At 37.0% G+C, this 20,858-nt stretch overlaps 1 pseudogene; it reads left to right on the top strand.

Annotated features, from left to right (window-relative positions):
• Window positions 1-19,509: 19,509 nt before the first annotated feature.
• Window positions 19,510-20,455, top strand: LOC124959425 (olfactory receptor 4C15-like; annotated as a pseudogene).
• Window positions 20,456-20,858: the final 403 nt, after the last annotated feature.

The raw sequence follows: 20,858 nt of genomic DNA, 5'->3' as shown, positions 1-20,858 counted from the left end.
ATAATGTAAAAATTATGAATTTATAAGGTCTTTGGATAGCGGAAAGAAGACAGTACATGTAGAACAAAATCCTAATTTTAAAAATTATTCAGAAATGATATTTTGTGAAATCATAAGTTAGATATGTTCTTTACTTTGTTCAATGTATGAAAGCATTTTCCCTCCTAAACTTCTCTGTGGTTACCATGGATCATGGCTCACTCTTCCACTGTGGGTATTACTCTGTCTAATTCCCAGATTATCTTTCTTCTGTCACTCTTAGTAAAAATGCCATTATTTTCCCTTGGCTCTGACTCCTCTCCTTATCCTCTAATCATTGAAATATTTTTCTTGCTATTATTTTTTCAAGTATGAATATAAACTGACATTCTCTTTGAGTCATCATGAAGATTACATCCATTAGTGTATTCACAAATATGAAAAGGCAAGTGATTTCTTCTCCTTTCTGTCTATGGTTTCTTGGATTTATGTTGGCACCACCTGGATGGTTGGAGCATGCCCTTTGTCTGGCATGTGGGGCAGTGTATTAGAGTCACTTCATGGAATTTGAAAACTCATATTCTCATCCTGGATCTCTGATGCTTCCTACAAAACTCTATCATTCAGGTTAGCCTGAGCTGTGCATGGTAGTTTTAATATATTGTAAAGTATTTTAAATAAAAATTGTTGAACTAAAAATGAGAGCATGATACCTTCAAGATTATGTGACTCAATAAATATAGACACATTTTAATACTGGGTGACTTTAGGGAGTAAGTTACTCATCTGTTACAATCTGGGAAGGCTTTTCTGAGGCAGTGGTATTTAAACCAGTCTTTGTCCACAGTGGAAATGGCCAGTGGAAGTGAGAGCAGAGGAACTGTTGATGGTGTGAGACACAGAGTGATCAAGGAATGCATTCAGGAGAGACAGCAGTGGTTACACAGCAATAGGGATGAGGTCAAGCCCTATGAGGATAAGTAGAAAGGCAGATGGTACAGAGAACTTTGAACATCATAGTAAGCATCTCAACAAGTGCATCTGAGAATTGTATAGACTATTTAATTTTGCTTATGAATCATTGTAAATTCAAGTAATTCAAATGCATTGAATTATACACACACACACACACACACACACACACACACACATTTATTTATTTTTGATACCAGGTGTTGAACCCAGGGGTGCTTGGCCACAGAGCCTTATTTCCAACCCTTTTCATTTTTCTTTTTTTTTTTTTTTATTTTCAGACAGTGTCTTGCTAAGTTGCTGAGGACCTTGCTAAGTTGCTGAGACTGGATTTGAATTTATGAACCTCCTGCCTTAGCCTGCCAAGCCCTTGGGATTATGGGTGTGCACCACCACGCCCAGCTTACTTCTCTTTTTCAAATTCTTATAGAAAAGAAGCAAACTATTAGGAGAGCTTGGAAAAACAGTGAGAATATATAACTGATTTTTTTCCCTTCTTTAAAAAAATAAAATAAGCATCTCAGTAAAGTGCTGTGAGGTTCTACTTAAACCATTCTAGGATCAGTGATTATCATACTAGAATTAATGACATGTTGGCCTGAATATTTGGTCCTTATGATTCTCTTAAAGCTGACGAAGGATGCTTAGTTTTTATATACCTCCCAGAGAATATTTGAGAGTAAGGTACTTTGAGTCTTCTATAAGAAAGAAATTGACACTAAGGGATGATATTTGGGATGCTCTCCATGCCAGTCTTTATTTAGCAGGGACCACTGTTATGGGTTAAACTACATGTGCCTTCACCAAACAATCTCAATTTTTACCCTTAGACTTCATTCATTTACGTAAGAATTGCTTCTCCCATGAGAATTCATTTTATATAAGAATGCTTTCTCCCACCTCTATTCCCACCAACAATTGCTTAGCATAGCATATTTGGCAAAGCAAAGTGACAAAATTGTTCCTTCTGTTCTTGTACACTTTACTTGTGCAATGTACCTAACCCCATAGAACGTCAGAGAATGTTTGTCTAGATGTTAGTAATCATTCTTTAAATTATACTCCAATAGTGTCATTTTGACCCACTTCCCATTCTACATATGATTTAGATCTCATGATTTTTGTTTGTAATTTTGAATCAGCAACATCCCCTTATGATTAATGCACTGACATGCTCTACTTGTGGTTTTGAACTATAAAAGATGTGCTCTGACCCCTGGAGGGGGTCAAAGAGTGCAGACTTACAGCCTGCCCTTCGGCCACCAACTAGAGATCGTTTCCATCTCTTGCTTCAAGACTGACTAGGTGATTTGTTGCAATCTTGCCTTAACACCTGCTTGTATTTTGCACTGAATTACTAAGTGCAGGAAATAAGAAGATGGATATCTTCAGTGGGCATCTGGCGTCTTGAAGGGGGTAGGCTCTTTGTTATGGATAACTTCCAAGTCCAATTGTATGTAATTTAAGTTTGAAAGAAAGATAAAATTCAATTAAATAATTCTGACTGCTTTTTGTTCTCATATGACATAATCAAAACACTATCATGATTCCATACTCCAAATTTTATACTTCACTAATTGACAGATATCAAAATTTCATAACCTTGCTTTCATGAACTACAGCTAAGAAGACAACTTACTTTCAAGTTTTCCTTCTGTGACCTTGAATTCTGCCTAACTAGAGTTTTCATGATTCTCCATCTGCCCAAGAAAGCAATTTTTTTTCTTCTCATGCCAATATTCTAGATGGCATGAACTTTCAATTCTTTTTTTTTTATTTACTGAAGTTATTTGGAGCTGTCATTCATACTATCTGATCATTTTGAAAAAACTAGGATGATCTAAGATACCAATATAAATTATATCACTCATCAAAGGAACATCATGTTTTAAAACACTTTTGTAACTGTATTATTGGTAAGTGAATAATTGCAATTAACATTTTTAAAAAGTAAAAATGTCCTCTTGGAAAGTCAATGCTAATAATCATGATGAATGCAATTGCCCCAATTGCACACAGTACACAGCCACCTCCATATGTTTTGCGCATATTGAATCACTTAGCCATTTTAGAGTCCCTTAAAGGTAGTTTCTAGAATCATTTATTTTGTACAGGTGAAGATCAAGGAATGGGTTCAATCACAGATCCCTGGTGGGAAGTAGGGTGTCCTCTGACACAAGTCAGTGTGGCTTCAGACTCCATGCTAATCACTGAGATAACACACTTTACAATCTCATTTTATTTGCATGTCTGAGCATCTAGTTGGGAACCTGATTATCTAAATTAAAGTTTGCTTGGTTTTAAATTAGCTGACTTTTCTTTTTCCCTTCTGCTTGCAGTGTGTGGCTGCAGGCTGTGGGCAGTGTCAACAAACATCTCATAATAGCATGCAGTGATTAATGCCTGAGGAGTCCAAGGAATAATATGGTCAGAATACCTGGTTCTTTCCTAAGGAATTCTAAATGTTACATTTGATGTGAACAAGGAAGGAGTTATTATTTGCATTTTCTTACATACTTTGTTCATTTTATTTGCGTCTGTGGTCATTATCAAAAAGTGTATGTAACAGAGTTCCTGGAGGACAGTAATCTTGGGCAGCCCAATAAATGATGGGTTTTCTTGAACTGATGTAACATGGAGTTTAAGAATGGTAGTAAAGGAAATTCAGAGGAATTATTTCATCAAAATAGGTTTTTCACAGAAAAGGAAGAGATGATTCCTGGATATGATGGAGACATGCTGGCTCAGTAGGAAGAGTCTTCTTGTGCTTTGATTCATACCTCCTGTTTGCTCACTGTTCTAAATCTTCATCCATAAATCACATCTGACACTGTCTCAAGAATTTTAAAAATACACTCTTCTTTATTCAAATTGTTTATTATCCTTTACATCCTGCTGGTTATATAAGGAGTGTTCCCATAAGAACATTTGGCTGACCCTGCACATCATGGGAGAGGCCCTGATTTTACCAACAGTATTTTTCTGGGAATTGATAGTCACCCACTCATTCCCCTCCTAATGATGAATATTTTCACAGAAATTGATCAGACAATTCTAAAATATGTGCAGATGTGTACCTGTGTTTGAAAAGCAGCTTTGGTAATTAAAAAAAATTATCAGAAGAAATGGAGGACTGGGTCTATTCAATCTCAAAACATCACAAAACATCATTTTTTTGTTTATATTTGCTATAAACTGAATCTCAAAGAATTCTTTAAAAAAAGAAGAAAGTATTCAAAAATTAAATGATTTGTCTCTGGAAATATTTTATAATTTTTAAATTTAATGGTAAAGATGGAATTTTAATATGATAAATAAATAGAAGGAAGACCAGTAGGATAGAAGAAGGGGATTGGGGGAAGGGACAGGGGAGGGAAAGGGACAGTACTGCATTTATATTGTGTCAGAATGTACTCCACTGTTCTAATTACTTTTTACTAACAAAATCATAAAAAAGAAAAGGAAAGCCAACATGATCTAACTAATAAAATATATTATCCGTGACACTAAATGTATGGAAAAGAATGGAATATAGGCTAAATCATGGAAGATCTAATAGCTACCCCCATACTTCCTTTTGTTCACATTTCTCCATTTTTTCTGACTGTGGCTCTCTCTGTTTCTGTTTCTTTTCTGAGTCAAACTAAAAAAAATAAATTTTTCTAATTCTCCTATTTTTCACACTGTGCATATAATATTTATTATATTATCTGCACCATTCTCCTTTTTTTTTTTTTTTTTTTTTTTTTTTTTTTGCGGTGCTTGAGATTGAACCCAGGGCCCTGTGCTTGGAGGCGAGCACTCTACCAACTGAGCTATCTCCCCGGCCCCTGCACCATTCTCTTTGTGATTTTATTCCCAAGTTATCCAACTCTATTTTTTCTAACAGAAACAAATGAAGCATTTAGCAAAGCAGGCCTAAGACTGAAATGGGAGTTTCAGTGTAGTTTGAAGTCCAGATGTGTTGGTGGCACCTTATTACTGACTGGCATTCTTGAAGTATCCCTCTCACCAAGAGTGTGATTCATGTCAGATAATTCTTCTGTGTCAGACTCACAAGTAGAATTTCAATTAAAAGAAAATTAAACTTGTTTCTTAATTCTATGAATGATTGATAAGGCTTCTGAGCTTTAATATTCTTTTTTCACAAATCACTTTTATTCTACTTTTTTTTTTTTCCTTTGGTAGTGAAGAGGAACAAAAATAGGACACAATGCTTGAAGTCTGTAAAGTAGCAAATGGTTTGTTGTGGGTCCTCTTAAAAGAGCCTGAATAGCTTCCTCTGAGTTTTCCCTCAAGCATTAGTCTCCATGGTGTGTTCCCTGACATCACACAGAACTGCCTTATCATCTCTCAGATTAGAAGAGAAAAAAATGCCTTTACTCTCCAGAAAATGTGTTTTTAGTTTTAAAGTCATGGATTCTTTAGATCAGCTTTTGAAAAAAAGCAATTCAAGTAATGTATACTATTTATATCCTTTATGTATTTTTTTTTCTCTCATACACACCCCTTGCTACCTTAGTCCACAAGCACTATGCATTTTCTTCAAGGACTGATGAAGAATTTCTTATCCAGGACTCAGTTCTTTTGCTTAGTAATATAAGTACTTTGCCTGAATACTAAAAGTGATATGACATCCCATCCTCTTATACACTGTACTCTATTCCTGAATAAGAGAGGAATTGAAAACATCTTATGTTAACAAAGAGAAGTTTAAAAAAAGAAGGAAAGAACCCTGTTACACAGGAACATAAAAGCTTTGTAAACTCCTGAGCAAGTGAAAAGTCACATAAAATTGTGTTGGCTAATCAGGGTAGTGTAAAGAATTCCAATCCCCAGGGAGGCTGACAAGCAATTCTAAAGGTTCATGGTTTCTCAGGGAGCCTCTTTAAATTCCAGTCAGAAGCCAAGGCAGAAACTTTTGCTTCATTTTTCTTTTTTCCTAAGTCCATCTTGAAGGTATCAGTTGAGCAGCAGAGGCAACATCCTCCATCTCTACTTACCAGAGAAGTTATTTCTCTCTTAGGTGAAGAACGAAGACCTGAAAAAAGAGCATCATGCTTTGACCATTACCAGAGTGTTTAAGGACCTGACAATTGGTGAGATTACTAATTAACATTTCTGCATTTTCAGACAGGGTTTTCAATAGTGATGTAGTACTTCAAAGTGCAGGTGTTGTAGTCAGGTTCTCATGGTTAATGTTATATGCTGTCCTTTTCCTTAATAACAGTGTACACTTGAGCTAGCTTCATAAACTTTCTGGCCCCCAGATTTCTCATCTTTAGTAGGAATTGTACCAAGATGAGTGGACATAGCAGGGGATAAAATGACAAATGTGGAGCTGAGAGGACAGCACTTGACATCTAAGTACACAATGGAGAGCATTCAAATCGTTCTTCTATTTTAATTACTTTTCTTCCTTTGCTTTAGGAACTCCTATGAAAGTAAATCCATACTCAGCCTTGTATTTTGAGTAAAAACAGAATAACTTAGGAATTAAAGGTGAATATTATGAACGCATGTCAAAGTACAGATGTAGGAACATGGAAAAATTAAGTACTCCTGTGCCAATCATGGGTAGTGATAGAGAGTACAAAATTTACTATTGCCACAACCACAAACTAACAAATAGCACAGGAAATGACAAGATAAGAAAAGGGGACTCATAGCACAGAATGGAAGCTTATGATTTAACTATCTATGTAGTTTGTTAAGTGTGCCTGATGTCACAGATTTCATGGGGCTCCTGCTGCAGGATTGTTCAGGAATATCCAAGTGGCTGATGTGCAGAACTGCTTCAGGACTAGTCCTCATAGCTTGACATCACCCTTGCATCACTAAGACAACAGAAAAGAAGTTCAGGCATATGTTGAGAAGGAAACCAACAGAGAGAAAGAATATACTTTCACTCACATTTAGCAGAAATGAGGACATGTCTAGAGAAATGAGCATGAGTACACTGAGAAGAAAGTGATACCGCCTGTTTACTGGTGATGAAGTCTGCTCCTTCTAATGTTGAAGATTGAACACTAGAGAAGCACCCCCAGGCAAGAATATTAAGCAGGTTTTATTTAAAGGTAATAATACAGACTTCTCCTGGCAGGAAGAAGGGGGCCAGGGCTGATGTTCTAAAAGTCCCAAGAAGTGAGCACACCCTACATCTTTTATAGGTTAAAAGTCTCTTTTGTTCTCCAGTTCTCTCCCCCCTTATCTCTCCTTCCTGCCTACTAGGCCTGGTTTTGCATTAAGTGAGAAGCCATGGGCAAGGGGAGGGCCAAGGTGATTCAGGCAGGCAAAGGCCCAGGGGGCATTAATTAGCAACTCCATGCTTGCACTCCTTGATAAAGGCAGGTAAATTTGGTAACCAATGGGCTCTGGAGCTCCTTGACATTCCATTCTCCCAGGGACAGTCTCCAACTTCCAGAGGCAGATGGCTTCATGGTTTCATTTCCTTGAATTGACCCAATTTCCTATTTCTACACTAACCTCCTGTCCTTAATTTTGGCTTCATTCCCCTTTTAGCTTTAGGAACTCCTAACTGCTGTAAGGAAAAGAAAGGGGGCATCAGTCATTCTGGCTGCTTCGAAGCTGAAAGGGGGAAGCGAGGGGCAAGCAGTTTGGAGTTCCTTTTTTAAAAATCTGGTCAATTGAGGGGTCCAAGGTAGAAGTCTGGTTGGGGAAGAGCAGATTGTAAAGTCATCTGGGGGTGGGTGCTTCTGTGATAGAAGAACAAAAAAAACATGAGTACTGAAATGAGATTAGTACAAAGTAAATGTTGCAGCATCTGAAACATGCCACTGAGTATCATGAAAATGACAAGTCAATCTCTCACCAGGAGGTGGAAGAACTGAGAAATTGCTTCCATAATGAGGTCTAACAAAGTCTGGAGAGGACAAGGCCTTTATTTGGGGACTTTAACATTGTCCAGATTATCAGGAATGTAAACACAACATTTAACTCTTAATGTCATAGACGTCCCCAGAAAATATAGTTAAGCTACTTAATGTCATCTGATTTTTTAAAATATCCCTTTATTGGTATAACCTGTGTTTAGTAGAGATCTCTATATTTCTGTTACTTAAGGCTACATAATCATATGAGCAAACACATATTAAGTCTACCTGTGTAGCTTAGGAAGGTCTTAAACTGACAAAAACTTCTGACTCTGGCAGTTTCTCTTGATAGTTATCAGGCACATTTGCTGAAGAATCTTTCTTTCATTTGTAGCTTCCAGTCTTTATTCTAGTGGGCTAATACAAGTGTACATCTTAAGTTACATTTAACTATTATTTCTTTTAAATGCCCAAGAATGGCTATATTTTGGTTTTAACAGTTTTGCTGGGTGTCTAAGATCAAGCTGGTCAAATTGACCTGGTTCCTGTTTTGTTAAAGAGTCAGCTGAGTTCCCACAGGGGCCACTCATGAAGAACTTAAGAGTAGCTTCTTAGCTCCACCAGTGTCATTGGTTAGGCAGGATCTCCTTGATGAGGTGGCTTCCTTTGGAAGCATCAAGGGATGTCTCCCTTTTTCTCTGACCCTCCTCTGCAGCAGATGCACTGAGAGATTTTTTATCCTCTAGTCTCAACAATCTCCTTGATCAGGAGGTTGTGTGACCCAGAGTTGCAACACTCCTTAGAGAAGTTCTTTTGTTCATGGTTCAGGCTGACTGAGGGCAAAAGATCCAAATAGTGGTCTATCTTGTCCTCTGTATTTAATTCCAATTTTTAAGTTTGATCTTAATCATCCAGCAAGCCAGTCTCACCAGTCATAAAGTAAGAGTACTGGGCTTTAACTTCAATGTCCATAACTTTACAGTTATTTACCCTTTTATTTGGCTGGAGTCTGTATTAGTACGGGAAGTTACCACTATCTGTTCTATAGGTGATGGCTTATTATCACAAGTTACCTAGGTTGTGTGTTCTTGAAGCAGCTACTTCTGCAAAACATTAACAGGTAACAGTTTTACAAAATGAAATTAGCAAGAGTAAAAATATATTCAGCTTGTATAATAGCTATCTTGAATTTTGACTGAGAACCACATTATATCCCCTATTTGAGATCACAGTACTTTTACAACAAGGACCAACCTTTTGACTATAACTTTAAATAAGCTGAAGTCTGACTTATTTTGGAGCCCTTCTATTATTCAGTAAGGTGGGAGGTAGAGCCTTATCTTAGGTAAGGCGTGGCTCTTTACAAATCTTAAGTGTTCTAATTTTGATGTTGATCTTTGCTTCTTTCTTAAATATCATTTTAAGAAGTTTACATACACTGTTTCCTGAGTCTTTATAAACTTTATAATTAACACAATTTAACATTGTATCTAAAACATGAATCAAAAAAAGGCTGAGAGAGCTTTTAACTTTTCTTTTGTGTGTCAAAGTGGCAAAATGTTTTCATGTTTCACAATATTAACCTTTAAACAAGTCAGGCTCTAACTTTTATAAACACATTTATATTTGAAATTTTTTATCTCAGTGTAAAAAGTAACAAATTGTGCATATACCCTATTGATAATAGGTCCCATAATAGAACATTAAATAATAGAAATAAATCCCCAATTAAAATTTACTCTTTATAATTTTAAGATTACCATTACAGACAAGTTTAATCTGGAGAATAGCAGAGCTTGATAAATTCCCTGCTTTAAAAACTTGTACACCTGGAAAATATGAACCCATTTAATATACAACTAGTGACCATTTCACAATTACCTTGACACTTTTATCTTACCAAATTTAGTTTTTAAAGAAAAATTTAAACTCTGTAACATAGTACAATACTCTAACAGTTGTTTAACCATAATTGTATAAACCTCAATTTTTAAGACTAATAGTTCTAAAGAATAAAACTTAAATAGACATAAAGTTAAGAGTAAATTAGTGTTTCTAAGAAATCCTTGTCATTTTACCATGTCATTTTACCATATAGATTAAACTTTGGTTTATATCAGAACATTAGTATTTCACCTTAGGAAAAACCTTAAATAGCTTTAGCTGTCTCACATACATACAACCAACTTAGTTACATACAAACTTGCTGAAACTTGCCCTTTACTTACACAGACTTTCATAGCACTTAGACCCTCATGTATTTCATCACACAAGCACTTTCTTACCCAGAAACATTTCCTTTTCCCTTTTACTAAATATATTTCCATACCCAGAACCTTTTATTTTCTCTTTCCTATTTGTTGACCCCTTTTTGTTCACATTCTGAAACAACTCTTATGAAATTTCTGAATTTAGATAAATTATTTTAATAAGATTAAATATTTTGTTGTTTATAGTACTCTAATTGAAACACAGTTGAAACTTTTGGGACCCTTTGTATATAGAAATGCACTTGTTAGGACATAACTCTTAGTAACCTTGTTTTTAGTTTAGTGATGACACAAAGCAAGTTTAAACCCTTTTATTTACCAACCTATGAAAACACCAATAATGTTTAAGTCTGATACCCCATGGAATTTAAAGAGTTAAGAGTACTTGATGTTATTTAACAATTAGCATTTTAACTTTGTAAAGTAATCAGATGTCTCTACAAACACATTTGAGTAATCCCATACATGTTAACTCTAATTCACTTATTCTGTAAAAACCAAGATATCAGACAAGTGTCCTAAACAGTATTTGCTGTCTCTTTCCTGTTGAAGAAAAGTTCTACAAACAATTGATATTATACATTTTATTAACATCAATATTTTATTAGCTTGACCACCTAGAGACTTGCGAGTTATTTTCAAAGACATTGTACTTTCATTAGTTTACCCAATTTGAATTGAACTTTTTAAATCATGTGAATTAAAAGTATCTGGATCCATTTTTAAATTTTAATTTTAGGAGCGCTCAGTTTTTATACAGACAAAACATGACATCAGACAGCACTACATAAAAATAACACAAAATCAAAGGCCTTGTAACTTTATAGGTGAGTCTCCATTGCAATGTAAAAGATGTTCAAAAACTCTAGTTGAATAAAAAATAGAACTGATCAAAAAAAAATCATGAGCTCAAAAAAATATAGAATTAAAAAAAACAAGAGTCCTGGAAAAATGATAAGGTCGTTAATTACTTTAGTAAGGCACCGTAAAATTTGCTTTTGCTGGAGTTTAGGTAAGACTCCTTTACCTTATTTTCTCTTGGGTTTGAGACCTGTCTCCTACTGAGTCTTTAGGCTTCTTTTATTTACATTTCAATGTAATCCTTGACTGAGATCTGGAAGGACCTAACAGTTTTTAACAGAAACTTTGTGCCTAGGGCATTCTAGCCATCTCATCAGGACAGATTGGATGTTAAAGAAAATTATGAGACCTTATTTTCCATTACTTTTGAGAATGAAGCTACTTTGCTAAGTTCCTCACTGAGATATGCCATTGGTTACTGAGCTGCCTATGGCTGCTTATCCAGAATTTATTTTCCCCTTTGTGACAAACAGGTTAAATCTTGCTTCATATGTAAGCTGAGGACAGGAGCTTGAAGTAAGGCCCCTTTTTGATATTCCTGGGGCAGAATATTGTCCTATAGTGTCTATTTCCTGTAGTATTGAACCTGTTGATGACATAATTAAGCTTTATTTTTTGAGATCTTTTAATTCCTATTAGCTAAGAAGTTTAGGAGTTCTGCAATGGCCTTTTGATATTCCTCCTGGGTGAAGGCACATAAAGGATGTCATTTACTTACTGGAGAACAATCACAGATGTTTTATCTCTGAATTTTATTAAGTCCTTAGCTAAGGTTTGTCCAGAACAGGTGAGGGCCATCTAAATCCTGAGGCAACACTGTCTAGGTTAGTTGAGATACAGTATCTGGTTCCTCAAAGGCAAACAGAAATTGCTATTCAGAGTCTAGCATAGACAGGAAAAGTCATCTTTTAAATCTAACTTAGTAAACCAAGCAGCAGTTGGAATTCAAGATAAAAGTGTATGGATTAAGAACTACAGGGTGGGGGAAATTACTGCTTCATTATTCAAAGGTTTTGGACTAGGCAGTTTGCTTTTTAACTCCTAAAATGGGTGAATTGCATGGGCTATTGCAAGGCATTAAAAGTTTCTATCAGTTTGAATGATCTTTAATAAATCCTTTTCTTGCCTATATGTTCCCTTTTCTTTCTTTTTGAAGTCAATTAAAAAATGGAAGATGCAAATTGGAGAAGATCATCTGAGGATTGATCAGGGCCATGTGCCAATTTTTGTAATTCCCTCTAAATGTTTGGGGCTGACTGAATAATGAATTTATACTTTAAAAGTAGGTGGCCCTTTATGGATTCAGGATTCAGAGTGGTGTGTTTTCTTATTGCTTTCCTAAGTCTGTCCATGAAAATAGCAGGACTTTCCTGAAGGCTGCAAATAGTTTTTTTAGGCATTGTACTCATTATTTGAATACCAGTTAGGATGGTTTCTGGGAACTGCCTGTTCTCTAGATGGTTAATAGCATAATTTTCCAGGTGAAGTCATACCTGGCATAAGTTTTGAAACATCTCAATATTTATTAGGATCCTCCAAAAGCCTCCTTAAATTTATTTTTGTCTGTCTTAAGTGTCCCGACCCGCAGGACATCAATGAGGACAGCGAACCTAAGAGAGAAGGAATGAAAGGGACAAGAGACACAGGGAGTGACGGCAAGACAGGAATTCTGATCAAGCTGCAAATTTTTATTGTTCACATGGGTATTTATGCTGAGGGAATGAGGGGTATGACGAGGTGCAGGCTGGTTGGCTGTGTTCTTCTACTGGGCTCCTGATAGGGTGCAAGTTCGCGCCGGTGGGAAGGTGAAATCCTGGAAGAGAAGCAGGGACGGCACCATAGGCGCCATTTTGTCAGAACTATCAGCCAGGAGCAGGGAGGGGCGCTGCTGCTTATCATAAAGGTCAGAACCTTCTCAGAATGAGAACTTCTTCTTGGTCCCTGACACTTAAGTTGGGAAGGTCCCCTCGATTTTCCTCCCTTAGTGGGTGATTCCTCAAGTATTTTCTCCTCTCATGGTAGAAATTATTGATGTCAAGCACAGTAACATATGAAAGGCACTTTTCTTGATCATTTGCAATTTAGCAGTATGCAGGCTAGTGGTGAATCTGGCAATACTGTTGAGAGAGAAGCTCCCTTCTGAGTTAGAAGTATTAGGGACGTCTCCCTTACTTTGAGCTTCCTTATGGCCCAGAAAAACCCATCTCTCACTACCTGGTTTTGCCAAAGATATTTATGGCCTTCTTTGGCAAAGTGCTAGGGTCCTAGTTTGCCCTGTGCTAGAGACCCTGGGAGGATTCAGACTTAAGGGCATTACTGCTTTCCTCCTGCCACTATAAACTCCTAATTATGAAAAGCGATGACAAAAGTAAAAAGTCTGCCTTTTGCCTATTTTCTTGCCCTGTAGACTAAAGGAATCTCCAGAGGGTGAGGGGACATTGGTTGGTTGTTAGGCGTATAACACCCTTTGCTTGGAGGGTCACACGGGAGCGGTTTTTAAATGCATCCCTCTTGCTGCTTAAAGAGAACACCATGAGCACATTAAGTATAGGAACAGTAATGGGGAGACTCTAGTGTCTAGACTAGTGAGGGCTAACTATGTGAACAAAGGGAACCTGGGCATTTTCATGCTAATCATCCCAGGCCTTAATCCTACAGCTTGAATTCCTAATGTCTGATCAGCAAGGGAAGAGGAGCATCCAGGAGGGAGTGGATGTGCGGGAGTGTTGTGCACTGTGTGGCCCATATGGAGGCAAAGGTAATTGGTGCTTTCCCTCAGTGCCGCTTGTCTACCTATCACTCTGGATACCCCTCAGGTCTGTTGGGAGGGGGAGTCTGGAGAAGGAACCTTTGGGGTCCACCTGAGAGTAGCCCAGGCCGAGAACCCCGTAGTTGTTTCAACCCTTCCTCCACATCCACGCATCCTGGACAGATCAGGACTAGGGACACTGTGTACTCACTGCAATTACACTCCGGGACTGGACAGAAAGTAGGAAACGGCTTCAGCAGAGTCCAACATGACTACAGAGCAGGTGATTGGAAACTTGCCTGGGCCGGGAAACCTCTCACCCGAGTCATAAGAATGGCCGCTGCCCTGATTGCATTTAAGTAGCTGACGGGTGCCCATTTTGCCCTCCAAAAATAAAGAGACAGAAAGATGCACCTCTAGCAGATGTGGGGTGCGTGGAGAGAGAAGCTTACTTACCTTGCCATAAATCTCGGTGGGATCTCCAAATCTGATACTGCCGTTTACTGGTGACGAGTTCTGCTCCTTCTAATGTTGAAGATTGAACACTAGAGAAGCACACCAAGGCAAGAATATTAAGCAAGTTTTATTTAAAGGTAATAATACAGACTTCTCCTGGCAGGAAGAAGGGGGCCAGGGCTGATGTTCTAAAAGTCCCAAGAAGTGAGCACACCCTACATCTTTTATAGGTTAAAATCTCTTTTGTTCTCCAGTTCTCTCCCCCCTTATCTCTCCTTCCTGCCTACTTGACTAGGCCTGGTTTTGCATTAAGTGAGAAGTCATGGGCAGGGGGAGGGCCAAGGTGATTCAGGCAGGCAAAGGCCCAGGGGGCATTAATTAGCAGCTCCATGCTTGCACTCCTTGATAAAGGCAGGTAAATTTGGTAATTAATGGGCTCTGGAGCTCCTTGACATTCCATTCTCCCAGGGGCAGTCTCCAACTTCCAGAGGCAGATGGCTTCATGGCTTCCTTTCCTCGAATTGACCCGATTTCCTATTTCTACACTAACTTCCTGTCCTTAATTCTGGCTTCAAAAGGAAAGGACCAGCAATCTGAAAAGAATATGCATCTTAGATAGTTGGGAAAGAGAATATGCTTAATTAGATGGGGCATGCTTAATTAGACAGTACAAGAAAAAAAATCTTTAATTGGTGAAGAATAATCTTAGATCAAATATATGGAAAATTTAAGAAATTTAACAGAAAAGTTTATTACAAGTAGTATTTTAATTTATTTTTAAATTTGTTACAATAATTATTTAATAAGCTATATGAAAGTGTGACTGATATGTACATACATGTGCATATAAATTATTTGAAATTTATTACTTAAAGTACAGTTACAAAAAGACTGCCCATAATGAAAATCTTATTACAGCTCTCTCTTACAATTTTGAAAGAAACATATGTATATATAAAAAATAAAATTTAAAACAAAATTCTATTATTTACAGAGCAATTAATGTTAGAATTAGTTTTGTTGCTAAATAATTTGTTTTGTTAGGAAGAAAAGAGTGGGTAATGTGAAGAGTGGGGTACAGAGATGCCAACTTTCCAAGATCACAGCTCAAAGTGGTGACTCAGTGCCCACAAATCATGATTTGAGGGGCCTCTGACCAATCTCAGGAACAGGACCATCATATTCAAGAGTATACCATGAAGGAAGGAGAAACCAAGGTATTTTGTAGGAGAAATGTGGACAGTATAACCTGCTACCTACATCACAATATAGACCTAAAATTGATATTGAAGAACACATGGAAGTTAGAGAGGGGTGGGTCTATGGTGGGGTCACTTATGGAAAGTTTTCAATAGTTTAAATTTTTTATATAAGATGCTGGATTATGTTAGTATAACCCTTGACAAATAAATTAACCACAACCTTACCTTCTCTTTCTGAACTTCTAGGAAATTTGATGGTAAGATTTTAATCTTGATGTTTAATTCTAAATACTCCTATAATAGTAACAAAAAATAAAAAGATTATCATTGTTATATGTTCCCTTCTAAATTAACAAAATTATATTTAAAAGATTTATGAAAGGTCAGTGATTTTCTTTTTCTTCTGCCTCTCAGTATAAAACGCTTTGTGTTGTATGTCCTTATGTTATTAATGTTTTATTCTTAGTATTATGTGATGATAATTTGTAATAGTCATATTTATATGAACATCTTAATTGCTGAATAGGTTAGATATTTCTCAATTGCCATTATTAACATTGGATAATTTTCCAATATAAAATTTCCACTTTTTTTTTTTCTCTTTTCATTATTAGGATAAATTTATATGCCTGGGGTTAGTAGTATAAGCAATACAAGTGAATTAAGATTCTGGAAACATTTACTAATACATTTTTCAGAAGTATTACATGAATGAATCAATTTTGTTGCCATTTTAGTGTAGGAGTCATTTTTTAATGCATGAGTTTAAAAAGGCATTTTATTATGAATAGTTCAGTTTTATCTCAGTTTGTTTATGCAGACACTGTTTAAAATATTGCTGACATGAATACTCACATCTTCCTTTTGATCTATGCTTTTCATGGATCAGAAAGCTGACACACAGCTATTAACTATGAAACTGGGATTGCTATCTTTTTGATAGAAACACTGAACAGATTTGTTTCTTTTTTCTTAACTATTCTGCATAATTATAGATTAAGAGATATGAGATTGTATAGAGGGTTCTAGTATGTAACTCAGTTTCCTTTCATATTGTTTTCTTATGTTACCATGGGTATGTTTGCCAAGATTAAGAGATACTTTAAAATAATATAAGACTTTGATGGACATGGTGGTATGTGCCTGTGATCTCAGCCACTCAGGAGGCTAAAACAGGATGACCACAATTTTGAGGCTAGCATCAGCAACTTAGTGAGGTCCTAAGCAATTTAGGAAGACATGTCTCAAAGTAAAAAGGCTGGGGTTGTGGCTCAGTGATTAAGTATCCTGGGTTCAATCCCTGGTATCAGATAATAATGAAAATAATAATAAGGACTGGGGAGATAACTCAATCGGTAGAGAGCTTGCCTTGTAAGCACAAGGCCCTGGGTTCGATCCCAAGCACTGCAAAAAAATAATAATAATAATAATAATTATATGAAATTTTATGTACATTTAAATCATTTACCACTTCTGTACTTTTTCCACAGTAGGATTCCATCTAGAAGAGCACAGTACATTACAATTACATTTTACATAATTTAAAATCATAAAACTTGTCATAAACCATGAGCACACCCTCATGTTAGTATCTGATGAGTATTTAATCCAAATATGGTATTGCTCTAAGAACTCCTCAAGAAAAAGATAATGAATAAATAAGAGCTCCTTGATTATTTGATTAATTAGGAAACTATCTTCCTTTGAACCTTCCACTCAGTTTGGATTTCTTTGTAAAGGAAATAAGAAAGAAACCAGTGGGGACTGAGGGCCACAGTAATGCATTCAAGGAATGCTAAAGACATTTAAAGTGTTGTGTATTTTAAAAGTATCATTTCTTCATTGTGAATTATCATCAAAAGACTTTACACTTGTAAATCAGTAAGAGGAAAGGTACTCAGCCTTGTCAAGGTGAGGGAGAAATCAGAGGCAAAGGTTGTCATTCTGCTCTGTGTCCTGGGCTGTGGCAGGTCATTCTCATGCCTCCCCATCATCTGTGCTTCTGACTGCATTGATGTTTCTAGTGGATGACTTCACTGAACTCTGCAGAAGATCCACACAGAGAGTCATTTCCTAATAAAGTCATTCACTGAGCAGAAACTTGAGGCTTTTTGAATTTTTAGGATCTATGAATAAACTGATCTGAGCCTCAGAAAGATTGGAAGCCAGGTCTGCATGAATCTGGAGCAGATTTTCTTCCTCATTCTTTGCCTTTCCTGCTTTGGTTCTTGGTTTAGCAGACCTCTGCTAAATTATATATTGATCTTCCAGGGTTGTTTTCTGACACCATGACATTTTAGGTTTTGCTTACACTCTCGTTTCCTTAGTAATAGCCTGTGAGCTTTTGACACAGAGTTCAAGGTGCAGACACTAGTGAGGAATGAACTGAAGGAATGGTGACAATGGCTGCCTTCAGTCTGGCGGAGGACATATGCTAAGGCTAACAGTTGTATGTGTTAGCTTTATTAATATTCCAAGTTGTTATTGTTGATTCAAAGGGAAGTCACTTGTCATTCTTGAATAAGCCCAATGATTGTTTTATTCCCTTCTTTTAACAACCAAAAATACATATGTATGCATACATGTACACATAACTATTCACAGACACAAATGCTATTTGCATTTTAGTTACATGAACAGGCGAGGATAGTCACTCTTTGAAGCTGTGTCAGCCAGAGACAAATGATTTCAAGAGTTGGGAGTATTTATCTGGAGAACTCATAGAAAAACTTCCTGTGGGTGAGGCCACCTGGTTTTCATATAAGAACATTTTATCATTTATGATTTTACATTTCCAAATTTGACCATCATTATAATCCTAGGAGATGAGTATATAAACTGTTTATAACACTTCTATCTTATAATAAATTCATATAAATTTGAAACCATGTGTTTTGAAGAATTATATCTGCTCAGATAAGGTGATATTGTATAAATAAATAACACATAATAAAGTCTCAAGACTCTAAATTATATTCACCCAGTTATTCCTTTTCTTACCTAGTGGTTACCAATATGCATCTGTAGGTGACTGGACAATCACCTTCTGATTCTTCCTGATGTGCTTGTTTGCTTTATCAAGATTCCTCATTTAAACATGAGCAATCAAATAATATACTTTAAATTTCAAGATGGACTGAAACTATAGAGAGACTGCACCTGCTCTGAACTTCCTCCTGGAAGAGGAAAAAGTTCTATTTCTTTCTCTGCTAATCTTTTTTAAAAAGAATTGAATTTTGAAGCTAGAGATTTCTTATAACATGAAATTCCTGGAAGAGGAAAAAGTTCTATTTCTTTCTCTGCTAATCTTTTTTAAAAAGAATTGAATTTTGAAGCTAGAGATTTCTTATAACATGAAATTCCCAGTGAAGAATCTGTTGTTTGATTCAAATTAAAATTTAAGTACAAATTATTCTCCAATAAATAGGGATCAAAAGACCTCACACAGGTTGTGGTTCCTGAGCTATTGCTTTCCCTCATTGTTCCAGTTATTCATCATAAAATAGACATTATTTTTATTGACCTTTGCTCACATTTTTAAATGATGAATTGCCAGTAAAACCTCAACACTTTGTATATATTTATGCATCAAGAGCTATGTACTTTTTCATATATCTTTCTGTTTTATAAAGAATGAATCATCACATTCAAAGGATCAATTCTTTCCAAATTTTTTAAAAAATTTTGAGGAGTAACCATGGTTTCCAAAAGCCACCTCAACAATTTCTTATTTGTTTTCTAATGGTAGATGAGGCAGTCCTCTGGTCAAGCATGGCAGGTTACTCAACCCTACCTCATACCATGCCTATGGGTGTTTTGGTTAGTAAATAATAGTCTTTTAATTTATTTTTTTGCAACTTGTGTGTGGCTTCAAAATGCCTCTAAATAATTCACAATGGTTTTAAAGCTAATCTTTGAAATAAAAAGCAACTTCTCCACCAGTTTGAAAATCTGGTTTTCTTCAGTGCACAATAATGTATCTCCACCTCAATTTTGCCTGATCTACAACAGCCTTCAATAAATGTCTAATATTATGTTCTAAGTGATGAAATTAAAAGCACTCAAGATAAGTTCAAATAATGAAGCACCAACTAGTTGATGACTATAATATTACAAATAGCATGAAGCAATTTTCTATTCTAATTGTAGGTTTACATGATCACTCTTTTACCTTCATATTTTCCTTGGAAATGATGCAAAATTATAGCATTGTAACTGAGTTTGTCCTACTGGGGCTTTCAAATATTCCAAGAGTTCAGAAAATGATATTTGTTGCATTTTTGTTGGTCTACCTTGCAACTGTTTTGGGCAATATGCTGATTGTAGTAAGCATCCTCTGTAGCCCTGCACTGCTGGGCTCTCCCATGTACCTCTTCCTGACAGTCCTGTCCTTCCTGGATGCCTGCTTCTCCTCTGCCATCACTCCAAAAATGATTGTGGACTCTATTTGTGAAAGAAAAACCATCTCTTATAAAGGATACATGATTCAACTTTTTGCTGAGCACTTCCTTGCTGGGGCAGAGGTAATTGTTCTCTCGGTCATGGCCTATGACCGCTATGTGGCCATTTGCAAGCCCTTGCATTGCTCTTCCATCATGAACTGGAGGCTCTGTGGCATTCTGGTGGGGGTTTTCTGGACAGGGGGCTTCTTGCATTCCATCATCCAGATTCTCTTTACATTCCAGCTGCCCTTTTGTGGACCTAATGTCATTGATCATTTCATGTGTGACCTGTACCCATTACTGGGGCTGGCCTGCACTGACACCCACATCCTAGGTCTTCTGGTGATCAGCAACAGTGGATTAATCTGCATCATCATCTTCTCCCTGTTGATTGTCTCCTATGGTGTCTGTCATCTTGTTCTCCCTGAGGACACACAGTGTTGAAGGGCGGAGGAGAGCTCTGTCTACCTGTGGATTTCACATTGCTGTGATGGTTTTGTTTTTTGTTCCCTGCATATGTACCTATGCAAGACCTCCATTTGCCTTCACCTCTGACAAAATGGTGGCCATATTTTACACCATCCTGAGCCCCTTGCTTAATCCTTTGATTTACACTTTCAGAATTCAGGAAGTGAAAAGTGCCTTAAGGAAAGTGTGGAAGAGAGTGGTGGTGCTTTCTGATGAAAGTTAGATATTAAAACTTGAAAAATTATCATCTGCCATTTGCCTGCCTCTCGCCTGTCCATCACCTGCTTTACTCCTATCCATCACCCAACGCCTGAGGTTCACCTCCCAATTGTCCGACAACAGTCAGCAAACTGATCAACAACCCCCAGTGGAGCACCAGCTGCCTGCTGCTGCCTGGATGTTCACTGTTACAGTACCTGCAGGTTTGATTATACCTGCCTTCCACCATTTTGAGACAATAGCCAGGCCCCGTAGGACCCCTGGCCGGACAGACTGAGCCCCGTCTCCAGGATCCCTCAGCCCAACTGATAACTCCCTGCCTCTGGGGCCCTCACATCGACTGACTGCTCCCTGCCACCAGGATCCCCAGACCAACTGACTGTGCCCTATCATCGGGACCCCAGACT

The sequence above is a fragment of the Sciurus carolinensis genome, chromosome 11, assembly GCF_902686445.1.
Source record: "Sciurus carolinensis chromosome 11, mSciCar1.2, whole genome shotgun sequence".
NCBI lineage: Eukaryota > Metazoa > Chordata > Mammalia > Rodentia > Sciuridae > Sciurus > Sciurus carolinensis.
Note: the sequence above shows the minus strand (reverse complement) of the source record. Positions and strands in the feature narration are given on the sequence as shown.